Source organism: Apus apus, chromosome 3 (genome assembly GCF_020740795.1).
Source record: "Apus apus isolate bApuApu2 chromosome 3, bApuApu2.pri.cur, whole genome shotgun sequence".
In the NCBI taxonomy this organism is placed as follows: Eukaryota; Metazoa; Chordata; class Aves; order Apodiformes; family Apodidae; genus Apus; species Apus apus.
Genome location: NC_067284.1, coordinates 11360031 through 11380078, shown reverse-complemented (window position 1 = coordinate 11380078; position 20048 = coordinate 11360031). Strand labels below are relative to the sequence as shown.

Below are 20048 nucleotides of genomic sequence, written 5' to 3'. Positions count from 1 at the left end.
TTGCAGTGTGTAATATGAGCAGCTATATACAAAATGACGTGGGTTTTTTTTTCCCATCATATGACACCATAAATCAAAAGAGAGGCTAAAAAAAAAAAAAAATTCTTCCAGTGGAATTGCCTTTTCCTTTGAGCAACCCAGAAGGAGCTTAGATCTGGATGCTCCAAATGAACATATTGTTATTTTTGTGTTGAACATAACAATACATTTTTGTGTTGGATAATGTATCTGTGAGGCAAATATCATCACCTGAATATAATAAACACTTAGAATCAGCCTTGTTGTCATTCTAAGTCCCAGCTCAGTGTTAAAGAAATAGTTATAAAACTATTTGTTAGAGGTTTTGATAAACATTTTTCCATAGTTGTCAGAATTAATAAGATGTAATAACTTGTTTGAGATGGGCTTGAGAAAAAAGTACTTACTAGCATAGCAGTACCAGCTACTACAGAACAACTGTTTTGTTTTTCTCCTTACCAAAGAGGTTATAAATTAGAGTGCTTTACTGTGCAAACTCAGTCCTTTTTTTTCTTACGTTTCGCTTAATTTAAATTGTCAGGAACATAAAAATCAGTAAGACAAAAATTTGGGCAACAAATTGATCAGCTGAAATTCTGCATTCAGAGTGCATGAGAGTGAACTGGGAGCACAGAGGTCCATTTGGAGACAGAACATAAACTTAATCTGTAATCTCTGTGTCACAGGCTCAAATGATACCAGTTTACAAAGTATGAGAGCCTTGGAGGCAGCTTAAGTGGCAACTGAAGAACTTTACTTGCTCACTTGCTCGCTCGTGCACACATGCGTGCACCTCTGCTTGTTTGTCAGACAATTGTGCCAGCACGATAACAGTTCTTGTTTGTCACGACAACACTTCAGTGCTCTGAGACTGTCATGCTTGTTTCATCCCAGCATCTGGTGAGATTAAGTATTAGCACTGCTGTGTAATGAACAGCTTGTGGACATGAGTGAATATTTGAGGTTGTTTTTGTTTCCTTTGGTTTGTAGCCAACAAAGCTGTTGGGATGAACAAAGCCTTCTGGACTCCTACTATATAGATTAATTTACAGCTGCCAGTTTATATTAGTTGTTCTATTTATTCTGCTTGGGTGCTTTTTTGAGGAAAGGAGTATTTCTTAGTCAATTGTCTTGTGAAGAGAAAGGAATTCAAGAAATGTGAAGCAAACAAGTTCCCGCTAATTAGGCAAGCTTTTGGCAGCTGAGTTATTCTCTCCCTTTTCTTATGACTTTATGTTACAGGAAAGGATTGAAGTTCAAAAACGTGTTAAAAGTTGGGGTCTGAACTTTGTTTTTATCCTCCTGCACTCTGAGTTGGTGGTGCCGTGGCTTGGTGAATAGCAGCTATAACCAAATTTCTTATTTGCCTTTTAAAAAGCCTGGCCCTACTGAACATTTTGACAAGCTCTTCTCTTGCTTCTGCAGGTCCTGAATTGCTGTAGGTTTATCAGGAACCTCTAATGCTCCTTATTTTTGTGGTGTTTCTCCATAATTCTCCTTCTGTCACTGTGCCAAGTCTGGGCTCTGTGGCAACTGCCTTACACAGTCAGGGACTGCTCTCTTGCCACTGGGGATTTCCAAACCTTTGTACAACCCCACTGATTTTGGGGGTCTGCACCCCCTGAGAAGTGACTCTGTGTATTAGGTGGTTATCAGTGAGGGTGTGAAAGAAGTCTTTAAGACTTTATCCCAGAGCCTTACAGTTATGAGTACAGACTGGCTGATGGCTTTGCCCATCTTCTAAAATAATTGCTTTGGAGGACTCAAGTAGTTCAGAAGGGGATTAGTTGGCTTACTTACAGCAGGATCAGGCATGCTGGGAGATGTGCCCTTCGTCCCCACTCCCAGTGGAGCAATTTGTTGCCCAAATTACTGAGAATGGGATCAAACTAAATATAATCTTTTTCAATCCTGCTCAGAGGATTTCTTCTCTCCATCTCCTCTCTTGGCATGCATGGTGGGGAATAATGCTTTGTGGACCTGTTTGGAAGCCAAGTGGAAGGTAGTAAGACATGAAACATCCCACACATTAAGGAGAAACCTTTCAGGGACAGGACCCAGTGTTCTCAGGACCCCCAGGGTCAGGGGAGCCCTGAACTCTGCTCTGATGCAATGCAAGGAAGTAAAATCTTGTCAGCTGCTGGAAATAATTTTCCTTCTGATAATTGAAACAAATGGTCCCTTCTGTGCTTCGCTCATAAACTTTGGCAGGTAGCAGCTAAGGTGTCTTGTGTATTTTGATGCAAGTGTCTAATGAGAGCTATAGTATGCATAGATACCTAGGTAAGTATATACACACACAGATATATCTTTTTACCTCTGTTTTTTTCTGGTAAGAAGATGGTTTTGCTCCATAGTAGGCGATTAGTAGAGGGCATGATACCTGCTCTGTGATCTTTGCTTTATTCTGTTTTGGTTGGATTTTTGTTTTGAAGCTGCAGGTGTCTAACTGTGGTGATGGTACAGGTATTTGCTATGCAATGTTCAGCTTTATTTGAGAAATATTTTCTGCTTTGGAAATATCCACTTAATGAATGTTCTTCTTTTAACTGTTTCATATCAGAAGTATATGTGTGCTCCATTTAATAAGAACTTTATTTGTTGAGTGTGTCAAAATGATATGTATTATTTGAAAGGCTTCCAAACCTCATTATCTAGTCTTCTTTTTCTAAGATTTTGTAGCAAAATGTAGCTGGTACTGTTTCTTCAAAGTATGCTTTGACATGCAGTGGGCTTTTTACAGTTTAAAACAAAAAAAACAACCCTCCCAAACTCACCAAACTCCAGAACACATAGGCAGTGAACTATCAAAAAGGAAAAAGCTGTATGTGTTTGTTTCTGTTGTAACCATCTTTAAGGTGGCCTTGGAATAATGAATACAACTATTTTAAAACACTGTTTTTCATAATTGTAATTGAAATATCATTTCCCTCTAAAAACAGTTCTTCACAGTATTGAGAAGTAGGAGTCATGTTGTATTAAAAATATACCAAACAATTAATTGGTTTCTAATAATTTTCTTTATAGCAAACAGACATTTATGAAAATACAGTATCTTCTTGGTTAAAAAATACAGTTGCCAAATTTTCCTATACAATTGATATATTTTATATATTGTGCCTTTATCATCACCAGAGATGCTGAGCTTTCAGCCTTCTTAAATCGCATAGAAAATTAGTTCTTTACATTAAGTCAGTACTTCCCGTGCCTCACTTCTATGCCAGTTGAGTCTGCTGCTCGGAAAACTCTAAGGAATTCTCTTTTTGGGTATAAAAGCCCAGGGCTTGTTGGGTTGTCTTCAGAAGGAATAAATAAAGCTGTGTGAAATTTAGGGGTTTTTTTCTGTTGTAGCTGTTGGGGGTTTTATTCCTGCAGCTAACTGCCAAAACTCTGGTCTGGCCATGTGGCTGGTAGTGATTGAATGTTCAGAATGATTTGCTCTGTGGATGGGCAGGGTTTACAAGTGTGTTGCTTCACCTTGGTCACATCCAGTTCCTTTGCCATGGACCAGAGCTGTAGACAGCCTGGGTACCCAAGAGCCTGCTGGCTGCTCCACCTCTTCTGTCTTACTGAGATGGTAGAGCAGATAGAGGATAATCTTGTGTAATACTTTAAGTCAGTATTTTCCTTCTTGCTTTTAGTACAAACAAGATGACCAATCAAAGCTTTTTGCTTTATTTGTGAAAAATATATGGACATATAAATCCTCTTAATGCCCTTTTTGCCTGTCACTAAAACACTGGTTTTGGTTTATGGAATCACTCTCAGAAGTTCCCTGCAGTTATCTTTTGTCAAATAAATTGTAGTTATTGTTTGATATTGTATGCATTGTTTTTTGTTACATAATAAATAATCAAATTTCTTCATTAACTGCTACATGACTCCGCAGTAATCAGGAAGCCTTAAGACCTGAGTAGATGGGAGAGAACTAGAGTACTTCTCAGGATTTGGCTTCTTTAATCCATGTAGGATTTTTTGTACTGCATTTTTATATGCATCTAAAATAACTGTGCTTATTTTGATTGTTATCAGCAAACTGAAAAGTCTTACAAAGAACTGCAGCGCTACTTCATGTCTCTCTTTCTGTTCCATTCTGCAAAACATACATCATTATCTATTACACCATCTAAGTCAATAGAGGTTTGATCCTTGTCTACTTGCAAAAGGGAAATTGCAGATGAGCCGAGTACAGGAATCAGTCAATATTTCCACTAAGCTTCCTTAAACATTTTTAAGCCTAAAAGCTTTGACAGATTTTGTGGTTGAAGACCTTCCTGTCACATGGTGGTATAGGTTTATTGAGTTTCTTTCCTCTGCACAAATGACTTAACAAAAATAATGGCTGTTGGCTGTGTTATAGAAATGTATGTTCAGAGCATACATGATTAATACAACCTTGTAACAACATTGGTGTATATAAAAACCCACAAAAAGACCTATAAATTATTTCTCAACTCCTGACTTCATTTTTTTTCCCCTTTCCTTCATCTGGTGTTTTTATTTGAGCTGATAACTGTTAGGGTTTTTTAAAGCAAATATTTTTAATAATTATTTTCATCATCACATCTATTCTTTTCAGCAAGATCAGATGGGCTAACCTCAAAATAATGTGCTTACTCTCAAGAGAACAAATAAAGCAGAAAATCTTTGGGATGTTTTTTCTTTTGTTTTGCAAATATCCCAATTGTAGCTATTCAGTTGTGTTATCTGGTTTTGAACCTTTTTCCCTTTTTGTTCCTGCCACAGATGGGAAGCAGGCAGCGCACTGAGCATCTCTGCACTCACAAGCACAGTGAGTGTTCTTGCAGGCAGACCTGCCTGCCTGTCCAGACACATCTGTGCTTCTGCTCTGAGCTGGTTCTCTTACGGGAAAACTGGAGATGAATCAGTAGTGACAGCACAGCAGGAACCACTACTGAGGCTGAATCCCGTATTTGGGTCTCAGTATCCAAAGCAGAAATGGGACTAATCTAGTGCCCTCACATACACGTATGAAGAGTAGGCTTTTTATTTTATACTAGGTGAGGAAAAATAGTTACTCTATTTGCTAATATATTTTAAACATTTAGAATGAATGTGAGAAGGTTAAGCAGGTAATTTTGTGAAGTCTTTTGGGTGTTACTGAAAGATGAGGCTATTCAAATTTGGACACTTAACTCTTAAGCCAACCTGTCTACCTTTGACTCTCTTCTAGTCAATGGAAAGAGGTATTTCCTCCAGAGGGGTGTTCAAAATCTCACAAATGGAGCGCTTAACCTGGCTTACTTTCTGTCTCTGTCTCCATAAGCATGCTCTGCAGTCAGAGAAGAGGATGGTGCTGGAATGCCTGTGGATAAGCTTCACCTGCTCCTTTTTTGTCTCACCAGGTGATCTTTTGAGTTCCAGTATGGTGGTGAGGAAGACATGGGGCAGTGTGGACATCAGATTCTTCAGTTGTGGGACATAGTTTAGGAGGGAAATTGGACAGCTTGTTCATTTGATTGAGTTAATTCTTATACATGGTGCTCCTAAAACTCCCCATATTTTAAAGGAAGCTGAATAAGTGACATTTTGTGGGCTAGCCCTTCTATTGTTATCTGAAGAGCTCTTCTGTTTTCATGTGGAGAGCACCTCATTCCCACGGTCCTACTGCTCCACAGCCCTTTGTTCATCTTCTCCTCTCTTTTTGCCCCTTTTGGGTGGAGGGGCATAAATCTCTTTGAAACATCTAGCTAAAATGTCAGGGTACTTAATGAAACAGTGACACAGCTAGTTATGTTCATCATGAAGAATTTAAACAGAGATGAATAAACAAAGCCAGCAAGTTCATAAATGTAAAGGTACCTTTCCCTGCAAGAGCCATAACAAATCTCTGGTGTCTGTGCATCATGGACTGTTACAGTGTCTGTTTTTAATGTGTGTACTTTACAGTGACCCTGCATTTCACTGAATTAATGTTCCTTTGGCAGCCCCAGCTTTGAATTGACTGACTTTTATGTGCTCAAATTCCCCTCCAGTATTTCTCCCTTTTCTCATTTGATTTCCTTCTGAAGAGCAGTAAAGAAACTAGCAAAAGAGAGGGAAGGAAGACACGATGGAGAAATGCCATAATTCAGTTGAATGCATATTTGAAATGAGAAGAACTGTTCTTTTTAAAATTCCTGGTTTGGAGTTGTATCCCAAGCTGGCAATCCTGTTCACTTCAAAGAACATGCATGGATTTTGAACAGCACACATTACAACCAGCCGAAAGAATTCTTCTGTGTGCTGTGTTATAGCTGGAGAAGATCCACACATTAAATATACTGAGATCCAAGAAAGACCCTGTATTCAGAGATCCAAAAAAATATCCTAAAGATTTAAATCCATTTGCAAATATGATCAATAACAAGCCTTACAGCTGTCTGGGTATCAGGAGCTGAAGTGAAATCCAAACCCCATCAAAGTTAACAGCAAATGACTTAATAGGGTCAAGAATTACACTTATTTTCTACTTAAGGTTTTTGCATGTATAAGATTAAGTGGCACAAGAAATGCCTTTGCTGCTTAAGGGTGCTTAATGACAGATGAACAGTGTTTAAAAGGTGCTGGGAATCCTGTAGCCCACAGATGGGAGCTCAGGGCTATAATTACAGTTCATAAAACAGTCTACAAATAATTTCTAGCTCTTTAAGAAGATGGAAGCCTTGATGTAGCAAAGTACTTTACTTAAGGGGTAGCCAGTTTGTTGTTATGTTGGTGGGTTCATACCATCTAAGTAGAGGTGTATGAAAATTAGAGATGGGCTCTCTTTTTGGTCAGAGGAAGGGGCCAGAAAGAAACCTGGACATTCATCCTGTGACTGCCTTAAAGCCATTTATCTTTCTCCATTGACCGTGGAATGAAATTAAACTAGTCTAAACCAAATCTTTTATGAGGTTTAAGTTTGGTGAAATATATCCAGCATGGTGACTACTGCAAGGCTGTGAGAGGGATGTGCATGCCCAGTCATTAACCTCCAGTTAAGTGAAAGAATTTGAGGGAATGACTAATGTGTTGCCTGTAAATAGTGTGAAATAAGAATATAATGAGTGGGAGGAACAGGGAACTGCAAAGAATTGGCCAGAGTCTCCAGGGTTGTGTCTTTTCCCTTCCCCCTTGCTCCTGGGTAGATCAATAGAAAGGGAGAGCAGTTGTGTAATGGCTTTTTTGCCCATCACTGTGTGATGTTAGTCTGACACATGCAATTTACTTGGAAAAGCTTAAGTGGCCTTAATAACAGAAAGTCCCAGCAGAGCTGACACTAATGGTCTCCCCCGTTGTCAGTCTCAACAGAGAGATTAAGAACTGAACGAACAAAGAGACCAAATTACCATCTCCCCCCTATGGGTGTTGCTGCATTGAAAACAGGTATGAGCCCGGACAGTGGATCTTTGGGCAGGCTCTGGCTCTCCATAGAGCCCTGGAGTGAGGGGATTTTTCCTGTGCTCTATTTAACACTATTGCTCAGGCCTCCTGCGCTATCACCCAGTCCAGCTTTTTTACACAAATAGTTAAGTCGAGTCATCTTGAAAGACATTCAGTGTATCGCGTTCTGATAGTGTGTATTATTGAATGCTCTTCAGACACTAACCATCTGATACAGTGTGACACCCAGCCCAGCTAGGGCTACCATTTTTTCTACTCAGTTTTGCACAGGCTAATAATCTTTTCTTCACCAAAACTCTTGGAGAGGTGTAACAGTGCAGCTCTGTAGGCTGTGCACCCAGAGATGAACGTGTCCCCAGTGTGTTGGGTTGAACTTGCAAAAATATCTCCAAGAAAACAGAGCATCTGTTTCTGTTTTCATCCAGAGCTTGGAGAGATTTATTTAATAATATAAGCACTGTCTATGAACGGCACTTCCCTTACTGAGTGCAGTTCCTTGAATATATTACAAAGTACAGTGCCAGCTCTCTTTTGCCTCCCTTCTATAGGACAGGTTTGTACAATCAATCCAACATTCAGTTTAAAAAAATTGCTGCTGCATGTGCTGTATATTTTCTGCCTGTTTTTTTTTTTGTGGCCACTGTATGCTTTAATCACAACTCACTTCTCGGTAAGAATGTTTGGCCTTCCTTTTGGGAGTGTGACTAATTTTCTGTTTCTGTAGCATGACAGACTAAAAATTTCTGACTACAAGCCAGTAAAACAATCGTGTTTCAAGAGGGGTTTAGGTGGGCTTTACCAACATGGGTTTTGATCTATGATGATGATTGTGCAAAGTAGATCCTCCACCTTAGTCTCAGTACTGAGGAAAAGCAGATCACCTTTCTGTGAACAGCTGATTTTCTAAGATACTATTGTGTTGACAAATCAGTTGTTTAACATAAGCCAAACGTGTGTCCCCTAGATTTAGAAGGTAACTAAGTAAGAATTACAGCATCAGTATCAGTGTTATCTAGCTCTTTGCTGTATAATTTATTGTATTTTCCTACATCACTTGCAATACTTTGCCAGCTACACCAGGTGAATGGAGGAGCTTGACATACTTAAAATTCAAGGGTAGTGAAGTAGATGCTTTGCACTTTATTAACTGAATGTGAGAATATGAATGTATTTAATTAATGGTTCTATAGAGGAACAACCCTGCTTTTACACAATATAATAACTAATATTTATGCTGCTAAAATATACTTAAGATGCATAACAGGTAGTATTTTTGGCAGAAAAAATATTTGTACAGCTTAGCTTGGTGGTTGTTTTTTTTCTTTCTGTGCATACAGTTCACAAATGAGCTCTGTGTACATTGGTTGCATGTGATATTTAATCTCAAGTGAGAAGTTTGACACTTAGAGGAACTGTTCAAAGATGAACAGATTATTAGTATTTTAGAGTCACGCTTTCTGAAATTCAAATTTGTGTCTTACTGTAGTAAATTAGTTTTGTTGTTCCTCTCCAGCAATTAGTATTTGCTCCCTTATATGTCACAGTTGCAGTGTTGTTTTTTAATGGATTAGCGTGTGCATCAAAAAATGAAGGGGGGAAGAAAAAAAGGGTATTAAACTTATTTAACAAAAGCTTACACAAATGATACAAAAGGCAGGAGGGTCTAAATATTTTTTTCCATCCTAACTAAAATTAGAAATACCTCCTCCTAAATGGACTGCTGTTCATTTTGGGAAATACCCATGTTTTTCCTGGATCATGTGCACTAAGCAAATCTCACCGTTTATAAGGATGTAGTAATTTATTATAAATATTTGCTTATGTATGGCCTGGATTGTTTTCAGAAGGCAAACCCAACAATCATGAGGCTGAAACAATTTTATGTTGCGTTTTCAGGAAACATGCAACTGTATCTTTTGTCTTGTCTGGCCACTATTGCCTTGTCTAACTTTCCAGGAAGAAAAAGCAGTGTAAGTATAAGCCCAACTTTGAGGAAGCAGAGCAGCAATTTGGTCACTCTGTAAAGGAGGTTTTTTTCCAAGAAAGAAAAATGGTAGACTCTGTAGATATTTTTCCCTGAACTAAACTTATTCTATGAAATCTGGAAATTTCTTTGTAATCACCGATTTAAAAACTTTTCTGTTTACAGATACTCTTTTCTGGTGTATCTCTTACTAATTTTTAGAAAAACAGTGAACAAGGGAAAAATGGAAAGGGGCTTAACAGTACATCTAATAGGGCAGTCTACCAAATCCTGCATCATTTAGTTCTCATTGTTATTTAGCTTTATCGAGTGAAACGTTCAGGTTTCCCAGAAGGCCTGAACTGGCAGCAACTTAAAACTTGTCAGCAAGGACATGCACACACCAAAATAAGGTAATTTATGCACTTGATACTTGGGAGGTATGCTTGCTTCTTTATTGCATACCAAGTCTCATTCCAGCAATCAATTAAGGATGTTTAAGGGTATGTATATTCTTCTCATGTGTACTCTCTCTCATTGTTGGAATAATACAAGAAACTGCCCAGATATCCCTGTGAGGTGCCCCTGGGCTGGCTTTGTGTGGTTCCAGAACTCAACACCAGGCTGCTTTCCTGTGGTTCTGGTAGTGAGGTTTTTGCCAGCTTTGGCTCATCCCTAAGGAGTTCCATATTTTGTCTCTCCACTTCTGTCTCTGTGTGGGGAACTCAGCAATAGCTTTGTAGAGAACACTGGCAAAATAAGTTTTTTCATTGCTTTTGCTCCCTTCTTACAAGCCTTCTGTTCTACAGAAGAGGCAGGAGTTCTTTGCCTGCCCTCTTTTGCTGACCTTTCTACTTGTCCTGCTAGTCATGTACCATTTCAGTCATTTTACTGCTTTTTCATCATATCTTTTAGTATTTACCCTCACCTTGTTCCTCTGGTTTTGCTAGCAACATAAGCTCATTTGAATCCCTTCCAGCTTTAAAAAAAGGCCAGGCCATCACGAGTTACGTTCACACTTCTAGGTACCCTCTGCAACTCTCTTGTCCATCTCGTTGCTCAACATGCTGTCAGTAGCTGTTGGAGTGCCTCTCTTTAATGCTCCCGTGTCTTTTTCAGTCCAGCTTTGCACATTTCATTCTGAGCAGCATCTTTACTGACTTCTTCCTCATCAAAGTTTACAACGTGCTCTCCCTTCTCAGCATCACTTGAGCTGTCAGCTGTCTGCACTCCCTGATGTTCTTGAAATCCTGCCCATGCTTTTGTTTTCTGATCCTTTTCTCTTCAGGTTCTTCTGCCACCTCAGCGATTTGCTTGAAGGATTCTTCCCTCATCCAGTTTTCTGGTAATTGTTCTCTGTAGTTGTGCCCTTGGTTGATTGTTATCTGCTCCTTGTGGATGAGATTACCTTGAGATAAACATCAAACATCAGCACAACTTCTGCCTTTATGCTGAAGACTCGTCTTTGTTGCTGTGCATTCGACTTCCAGAAATACCTGTCTTTCTTTCTGGGATAGTCTTGTGGACACAAAGATGTCAGCTGACATTTTTCTGTCCCATAACCTCTGATTTTTTTCCCCCTTTTCCAAACTGTCACCAGCAATTTCACATTTTTGATCATTTGGCCAACACCATCATCCTTCTTGCCACTCAGAGTCCTAATAAGAAAAACTTTAATTCAGGGTTCCTCTAGGGGATTGTGACCATGCTGTACCTAAAACTTGCCAAATTCTTCTGCATCCATCTCTTTTGTGTACTTCTGTACTGTTAAAACTGTGTCCAGAATTTATGTCTCATAATTTGTGCATTGTTACTGTAATGTGCTTCAGTGATGTTGGTAATGTTAGGATTTTACCCTGCTGCTGGTCTGGAATACCCCAGCAGAGGCTGTTTCCTTAATCTTAGGAGTTTGACGAAAGCACTTTCCTCCCTATGACAATTTCCCTTTTCTCCACCATAATGAACATAGGGTAGTTGCCATTTTGGGGAAGCCTCAGAGTTAAGAGCTCAACTTGCATCCCTGGCTGATTCAGGAAGTCACCACTTTCTGTTCCCTCCTTGGCACCTTTTGACAGAAATGCTTGTGCACAGGAAGAACTAGCTGAAAACATCTGTGATGCTGCCTGGGAAGCCTCACTCAGTGCCTCCCTCTTGCTTTACTGCAGTGGCTGAAACAAAAAACAAAACAAAGATAACCAAGATGCTGTTTGTTTGCTTGGGCTCTGAAACCCATCACAGCATTGCTTCTGAATCCCCTCTACACTGTGTGCTTGTCTGTCTAGTTGCTGCCTCTTGTTTTTTTTTCTGTCAAGTTTAGGGCAGGGATCATAATCTCTTCTGTGTGTCTATAGTTGTTTTTGGCTCAGTGGTGGTTGCAGTAAATGTTGGGCTCTCACAGTAATAACATCAACCTCAACAGATGAGTGCTGGGCTGGGGGAGGTAGGGGTAATTAAACCTTGATTTTTTTTTTTTTTTTTCCAGTTGTTACTTTTTTTGCCTTCCAGATGCAGTTTGCTGTTACTGATTAACGATTTGTGTATAAAACCTGAGGATGTGCATTTGTCTTTGGTGGTCAGTAAACCTGCTCTACAGGCTGCAGTCACGCATCCTGTGAGACTCATGTAATTTTCTATTTCCCTGACGTAAATGAGCTTTTTAGTCCATCACCTTACTTCACCAGGGAGCCATCTCTATCTCTTCTCAGATACACCCTATGTTCTGCTTGGTTGCTGTTGATTTGGAGTTGATGTCAAAATAGAAAACAAGGGGAAAAGCAATGGGGCGGTGGGAAATGAGCTGAAAGGTGAAATACTTCAGAGGAAGATTCTGGGTATACGACAGTGAAGGCACCTGAAGACAAGGCTTTATCTGTTAATACTTGGGATCTTTTCATTTCAGACCAGTTGCAGTTTTCCAGGATTGAATAGCAGGCTGATTCAGACTGATTTTTGCAGGAAAATACATGTTTTGATAGTACTTATGAAAAATAATAGACATTACTCTGATGGTACCAGAAACAGTTTTTTTTCCACACACAGCTAAGGCTCTGGGACTAAGTTAAAGTATTTTACATTGTTTCTTTAAAGTATATCCTTACTTTTTTTTTCCTGCCATTTCTGAGCATTTTTTAATTGTTTTTCAAGCTGCCTTCCACAGGCAGTGGGTAGAGAATTGGTGTTTTGCCCTCTGGCAGCACACAGCTTCCCACCGTGTTTTCCCTAATGCATCCAAAATCAATGCATTTACACCAGTGGTTTCCAGCAACCACTTGGTAGGTGCAGCTGTACATTTCAGATGTACTTTGCAATGTGTAAGTGAAATGATAAAAGAGGAGAATGCCTTGTTTGATCCCCTAAATTGAACTGAGGCTCCATAAAAAGTGTTGATCTGAATCTCTGCAATGGAGAAGACACTGAGGAGTTCGGGGGCTCTGACACAAAGGAAGGAGAAGTATTGTATTAGCAAGCAGATTGAGTGCAGATGACTGACAGGAGATGGGCTTTGAGACAGGCATGAAAAGCAGAACAGAGAGAAGAGCATCGCAGACAGACATAAAAACAGCAAGTAGGATCATTTCCTGTTAAGTTTTTTTTTTGAATGCTTTTAATTATTTTTTAAAAATCTTTTTATTTTCTTCTTAATACCTCAGTTTGTATTCTGAGAGAAAAACAGGACGTACTATCTCTGACTCTTCAGATGTTTTATAAAATTCATGCTGAGAATTGCCTCATGTATAAAAATCAAACTATTCAAATGTAAAGGAAGTACCTTACAGTAAGAAAATCAGTCTTACCATCATTATCCAGGACTCTTATCACAGTGGAAGATAAGGTGTGAATAAAAAAGCATTTCAACTCATGAGCTCCCAATTGAAATTCGTAAGTGTGGAAGAGAGAGGCTGAATCTCATTAATTCTCAGGGGGTTTGGTTTTCTGACAGCCTTCAAGGATGGAAACTGGCAAGCAATTATAAAATACATTTCTGAAGTAAAGAATTCAAATAAGTGGATTTTGAAAGGAAAAGTCTGTTAAAGGAAAACAAGTTTTCTCCCAGTGCCGTTCTTGCAATGTGAAGTAGGACCAAATTTGTTTTCTGTCCTTTAACCATCTCATTTACTTTAACAACCATAACAGGACTAGTTTGCTCAGATTTCCATAACCTTGTTGGTAGCCCTCTCTTGGACCCCTTTCTTGAGCTCAGGGGGTGCAAAATGGGACATAGTGTCCCAGGTGTGGCCTCAGAAGTGATGGATAAATAGTTTTCCTTGATCTGCTTGTCATGTTCTCTCCTCCTGTAGAGCAGTGTGGAGTTTGATCACACTGAAAGCAAGCTGTTTGTCAATATTAAGCACAGGGATCACTGCAATGCCTGGGTTCAATAGCAGGACCATTGCTCATCAGGTCAGCTCCAAGCCTACCATGGTCCATGGGCTAGTCTGCCCTGGTGTAGAACTTCATACCTCTTGGATATTTCCTTTGGCTTAGTCCTGAAATTTGTCAAGCTTGATGGATCAGTGCCACTTAGAAAGTGGCACGTCATGTATTCCACCAATTTAATGTTATTCACAGATATGCCAAAGGTGCATTCGGTGCTATCATTGAGGTAATTGGTATTACACTGTAGCTCTTTGATTAGTCAAGCATGAATAGGCTGGCTGTTTGTGATTTACCTTCTCTTCCTGCATATGCTGGGACATATGTTCCATGAAGATAGGCTCCATGATCTTCCCAGGGACTGAGGTAGTGTAACTGGCTTGTATTTCCTGGCACTTCCTTCCTATCTATCCCATCTGAAGATGGGTGCAATGTTAGCCTTTTCCACTTGTCAGGGCCTTCTTCCACTTCATCGTGATTTTCTGTGGTGATAGAGGAGTGATCAGCCAGCTCTTTCAGTGTGAGCAATGGCCGTCCAACCCCCTGGATTTGAATAATTCAGCTTTTGTAAGTAAGTCCTTGCCCTGTTGCTCCACCGCTGCCAGTTGCTGCTGTCCTTCCCAAACTGCTCAGGTACGCACAGGGATCTGGCAGCAGGCTTTGCCTGTGACGACCAAAGGGAAAAAGAAGTTGAAATACCTCGGGCTGTCAGTATTTGGCAATAGGCTGAATTATCTGTCAGAAGGTTGTTTTCTCTATTCATTAATGAATTACAAGTTTTGAGAGCAGCAGCGGATCAGCAAGGTGGATAAACAGGCTCTCCCACAGTAGAAATTACTGTTTTCAAAGCTGTTTACCAAAACTCGGATACCTGAGCTTGTAATTCAGGAGCCTGAGAGGTTTGATTTATAGTTCAAACTTGGTAAGTACCATCGTCAGCTCCTGTTACACAAAAATATGGAGCCCTAGAGACATGTGCTGTACTATAAAGCAGCTGGAATAAATTAATAACAAATAATTCTTCTTTACGTGATTTGTGAAAACAGCCTATATTTTATTTTCCATCATTTAGTCCAATGCCAGTTAACCCACAGATACTTACAGTGTGTGGTAAGGGAACTGAAACAGCATTTAAATATTGAAGCATTGTATAAACAGGAACTTAACAACGAACATTCCTATTAGGAATTTAAAGTTTTGCCTTTGATGCCTCCAGACCAGAAAAAAAATCAGAAACTGTGGTAAGCACAGCTACAGTAAAAGCTGGAAAAAGGGATTAGATGAGTGCTGGAGATTTCTCTCAGATGGCCTTTTCTGTAATTCTGACTTCAGGTTACATCTTTTTGCACGTCATCTCGAACATGGCTACTAATAGTTTACCTGTAGTTTAGATGTAGTGCATTTGTTTTGTTCTTTACTTTTCAATTGGTATTTGTAATTAAAGTTCAACAGAAAGGTGTATATGCAAGATAACGGCATTGTAATTGACAATGAACTACCAAAAGGTCAAGTCACAGGCATAACTTGTGGTTGGTTTTTCGAAGTCTTTCTGTATTGCCAGTTTTTTGTACATAAATGCATCAGCTGATCTGAATGCATTAGGAAAAAGGATAGGAAAAGCAGCTGAATTATACAGAGATGTTAATTAATAAGAAAGAGGGACAATGAGGTCTTCCAACAACATTTTCTAATTGAAGTCACCAAACTGGCACTTTGGCAATGATTTCTGCTTCAGAGATCAAGAGGGATTATTTATTCTTACCAGTTTTCTGTCTGCAGCTCTCAAAGTTCAAGCAGCCCAAGCGACTTCCATCATTTGTGAACACCGTCGAACAAGCAGTGACATTGCTCTGATACCAGAGGGTCCATTTCTAGCCTGGCCCTCCCAGGCAAACTATTTGGTCTCCTCTCTAACCATAAGTGGAGGACATGACCAGTGCTCCAGTTTTGTTTAACAAAAAGGTTCATTTGAAAAGGAGTCACTCTTTCAAAAAACAAAGAAGGAAAAAAAAAAAGCGATCACCCTACACAGGTGGTCTTTCTATAAGATGTATGTGAATTTACTGAAGCACATGCTCAGTATTGGGATTGTATGCTCTTTTTTAGCCTTTCTCTCACCTGTACATGAGAATGGTGAAATGTGGCTAGTCCTGAAGTCTTATCTCCTCACTGGACTGAAGCAGATACCCAGTGAAGCAGGCAAGAAGCAGGCAAGTGTGCAGTAATGCTTAGCTAGAATACTCCCCTCATTTGCTAGCAGTTTTCATATGAAATGTTTCTTATCTTTGCTGGATTTAAGAGGTGGGGCAGGGAATCTCTGATGTTTGTTGTTGTTTAACATTTTCTGTAGTGTGCCAGTGACTTCAGAAAGAGGAAGGAGTCACCTTTCTCCCCAGTGTAGTCATTGCTTTTTAGGGGTGATAATTGAGCATATAATTTGCTTTTATGGCTTGTTCTGTTTTAACAGCAGCCCAGTCTCTGGTGGATCTTTTTCCTCTACTGTAGGGATTTGACTAGGAGAGTAAAAACCCATTTCCTCTTTATTAAAGTGGCAGCTGCTCACTCTGCCTCTCTGCCCTGGGGAAACTTCTGCAGCTTGCTTCTCTGCAGATGTACAGAGCTGCCATTTCTCCTTTGGAGAGGAAACCACCATGAGCCCCTGGCTCTCTGCCCCTGCGTGTCTCAGGGATTGAATTTGTGACCCAGGAATAGTAGAGACCTGCTTGTTTTGGCAGTGCAGGCCTTTAAGTCTTCTACTCATGAATATTGTGAACATGGTAGTCTGTCTGGAGCTTAGAAGGGATATGCTGGCTTTAGAAAGGATGTATTGACAGTTATGGCAACAAATACACCTGGAAAAGCAGCAAAGAAGGGAAGCTAGTAGGAGTATTTGTGTGAAGAGAACAAGAGAGAGATCACAGGCTGATAATGGAAACCTCAGCAAATATGCTTAATAAGTTTCCATCGCCAGAGAAAAGTCTACTTGCTCTTGTCCACCTAGGTGCCATGGCTGAAACAGGATACCTGGGCTGGGCTGGCATTGAGATGTGATGGGGAAAGTACTAGAGAAAGAAGCAGAACAAGTCCTTTTCCTAATTTTATTGATTTGTTGCGTGGTTTCTAGGAAGACCTGAAGGTCTCTGATGCATTTCCCTTCATGTCTAATTGTGCAGCTCACACTGCTTTGCGTTTTCAGAGATCAGTTGCTGGGAACCAAACTGGAGAGCCATAGTTTGAACTTTTGTTTATAGTGGGAAGAGGCTGTGAAAACCTCAGGAGGAAATGACTGGATTTGCCAAGGTGTATTCAGGCAGCTGAATGCTGCAGAAAGCACCAGTGTTGAATTTCTGTACCACTCAGTCTGCTTTGATGCTCTGCTTATGATGTGTTTCTCCTCACACAGGAGCAGTGTGCTGCACTGTGGTACAGGCACCCGCTGTGTCAGTCAGCACAGGAGAAGACTGAAGCTGGCATCCCCATTGTCCCCAGCCAGAGGCTGCCCTGCAAGACACAGCTGTGAAATGTTCATCAGAAAAAACTGAAGGGTAGATCCTTAAAAGTGAGTAAAAAGCAAATATTATTTTTTATTTTTTTTTTTCTAAAATGCATTAAAACAATGCCCTGCAGAAATTTATTTGGAAATGCGTTGAAGTTCCTGGGTAAACACAGAGTGAGAGGAACTCCAGGTTTTACCTGTGGTGCCAGGTTATGGTATTTATGTCACACCTCTGTGTCCTTTGCAGTACATAGTTCCTCACCTCCTTGGCTACCTGTTTACACCCCTGTTGAACTGCATTTCTAAGGACTGGTGGCTCAAGGCTAGTGAAGAAGAGTGTCAAGTGTCCTACAGAAATGGGATTTTCCTAAGCAAGAGGCTGGCTTCTAGGCAGAAGAGCTGCTTTGGCAGGGAAAAACCTCAGCCGGGAGGGGCCAGCTCTTGGGACTGATGTGAAAGCTGCACAGGAAAATATCTGGGCAGCTGTATGAAGAAAGTAGATATCCTGTTTTGTGGGCTGTATTCACCTGCTCAAGCAGGGGAGCTACGCAGGAGTTAAGAGGACAGTGTCCTGACCTGCCTTCTCCAGGACACAGGTGGACAACCACAGTTTCCAAAGGCAGAGAGAGACAATAAATGTCTTCAGAATGCTGTTTTCTCAGTGATTTGAGTTGTCTTTGAATTTTGAATAGTGAGTTACTGTGTTCAGAAACCCTTTGCAAAGCACATTCTTAGGTATTTTGTAGGTTGTAGTTCTAGCCTTTAAGAGATGAACTTGTAGACTCACAGGACTGCATACTCAGTGATCCCCCAGAGCATGAGGAGGTGGATGCAGTGATTGGAGGGAGGGGACTCTGGTGTCCCAGGCCTGGCCCTGGTGTTTGAACCTGGGTACCACTCCTGCCTTTTCATAGCTGAAAGAATTCTGCTTGTGGAGCCCATCACTTGAGACACATCACCTGTGCACTGCCCAGCCCCAGCTGGGAGAAAACGCATGAGAGTGATCAGTTTCCTTCCCAGCAGCTCGGGGAGTTTGCCTTTGAGGAGTGCTTGACCAGCTGAGATACTTGTCTAAGGTGTATTTGTGATTCTTGTATAGATTATAGGCTGTTAATATTATTATTAGGGGACTCCTAGAGGATTTTGAGTAAGGTATATGTTTGCTGTGATATAAGGTATATATGTTCCTGATCTGGTTGTATACAGCATGCTGCAGTAGTTATAAGGCTGATAATGATGATAGGGTTTTTCAAAATAAATTTGGAGACTGTACCCGTAGAAAGCCCCATCCTCTGCACAAGGAGGGTCTTTCCATGTGCTAAGCTGTTTATTGTTTCTGAGAAATAAAGCAGTCTTGATGCTGGAGGAGAGCTGGGCTTGTGGTGTCATTGTCAGAAGCAGCTTAGGGCTTAGAAAATAAAACCCGAGGATGTGGCATGATTTCTAAACTTTGTGCAGAAGACAAGTCATCACTGAGATTTGCTGATACTTTCTGTGCTAGCTTTTTGCATTTATTTTCCAATCTGTTTTAATTCTACATAAATCACAGCGATTTACCATTGACAGGAGATGTCATGGTGAAATCAGTCAGATAAAAGTCCTCTAGCAAATTGCAGAAAGCTGAGTGTTTCTCACAGATACTGTGGATAGGATTCATTAAATCTAACTTTGGATGTTTATAGTGTAGTATCAGAGATGATGTTTAATGAGGTGAGTAATTTTAGAATGTGATTCATCTGACAGTTGAAATGTACTTCAGGGTGACACAGATCCTGTCCTTTGTTGACCGTAAAAAGAGCCTAGCTGAGTTAAATAAGTCGATGGTGGATGTCTGCGTTGCCCAGGTGGCTTTCTTCCCCCTTTCTTTGCATCTGGTGCCACAGTGCTGTCCAGAGAGCCCTTGAGTTTTGGAGAGTCCTGAAAATTTGCACTCGGCCATCTCTGGTCAGAGCAGGACAGAGCAGAGGTGGTGCCAAATTCTTCCTCTCAGTCATTTGTTGTGGTATTTTTTCGTGGGTTTTTGGTTTGGTTTGGTTTTTTTCTTTCTTTCTTTCTTATGCTGTCGTGAATCTGAGATTTGGCTTCAGTCATCAGTGGCTGTCCTGGGAGGAAAATTATGTAATATTATGGAAGTGTATTGTCCTTGATGGATGTTGTATATGAAGGGGCCAAACTGTGAAGATACTCGGTGCTCATTTTACTGCCTGTTAATGTGAACATTAATATGGGGGACACTGTACATAGTGATAGGCAGGGTGACATCTACACAGAGAGAAAATTCTCTGTTCTTCTACAACAGAAATACATTTATTGATGTCTGAAAATACACAAAATAACTCAGTCTCCTTCCCTGGCAGAGGAAGATTTCCCTTGGTAAGTTAGAGAGCTTGCTTCAGATGGTAACTTGGGAGAGGGTGATACATGACACTAAGCAGCCCCAGACTTCACATCTTGCATCTCAGGGGGTCGCTGTGGTGTGGGGAGCAGACCTCCTGGTTACATCCTGGTGCCTTGTGAGCTGCAGAGATGGATGGGAAGCTTGTGATTTGGGAAGGTGCAAATTAAAAGGAGCTTTGGAAGCCAGTTAGCACATTTTACCTATGGAAGATGCATATTTGTAACTCATAACAAAGCATCCTTTGAGGTTGTCTCAACAGGAAAAAAAAAAAAGTAAAAGCTATTTGTTCTACAAGTTCATTTTGGGAGGAGAAAGGGGTAGTGTGAGAGCTCAATAGGTGTTGCTCCTTTGCAGCACTTTGCTCTCTGTCCTCAGCTTCCATGATGAAGACCTCTGATCCAAGGCCTGTGTGT

General features: G+C 40.4%; 1 protein-coding gene across 2 annotated transcripts in view; it reads left to right on the top strand.

Annotated features, from left to right (window-relative positions):
• The window catches only part of ANKRD6 (ankyrin repeat domain 6), a 96432-nt gene that overhangs the window by 31178 nt on the left and 45206 nt on the right, over positions 1–20048 (top strand). For both annotated transcript variants that reach the window (XM_051613479.1, XM_051613477.1), the window contains exon 3: positions 17145–17300. The gene's annotated coding sequence lies outside the window, so the exon portion shown is untranslated. The remainder of the gene's footprint in view (positions 1–17144; positions 17301–20048) is intronic.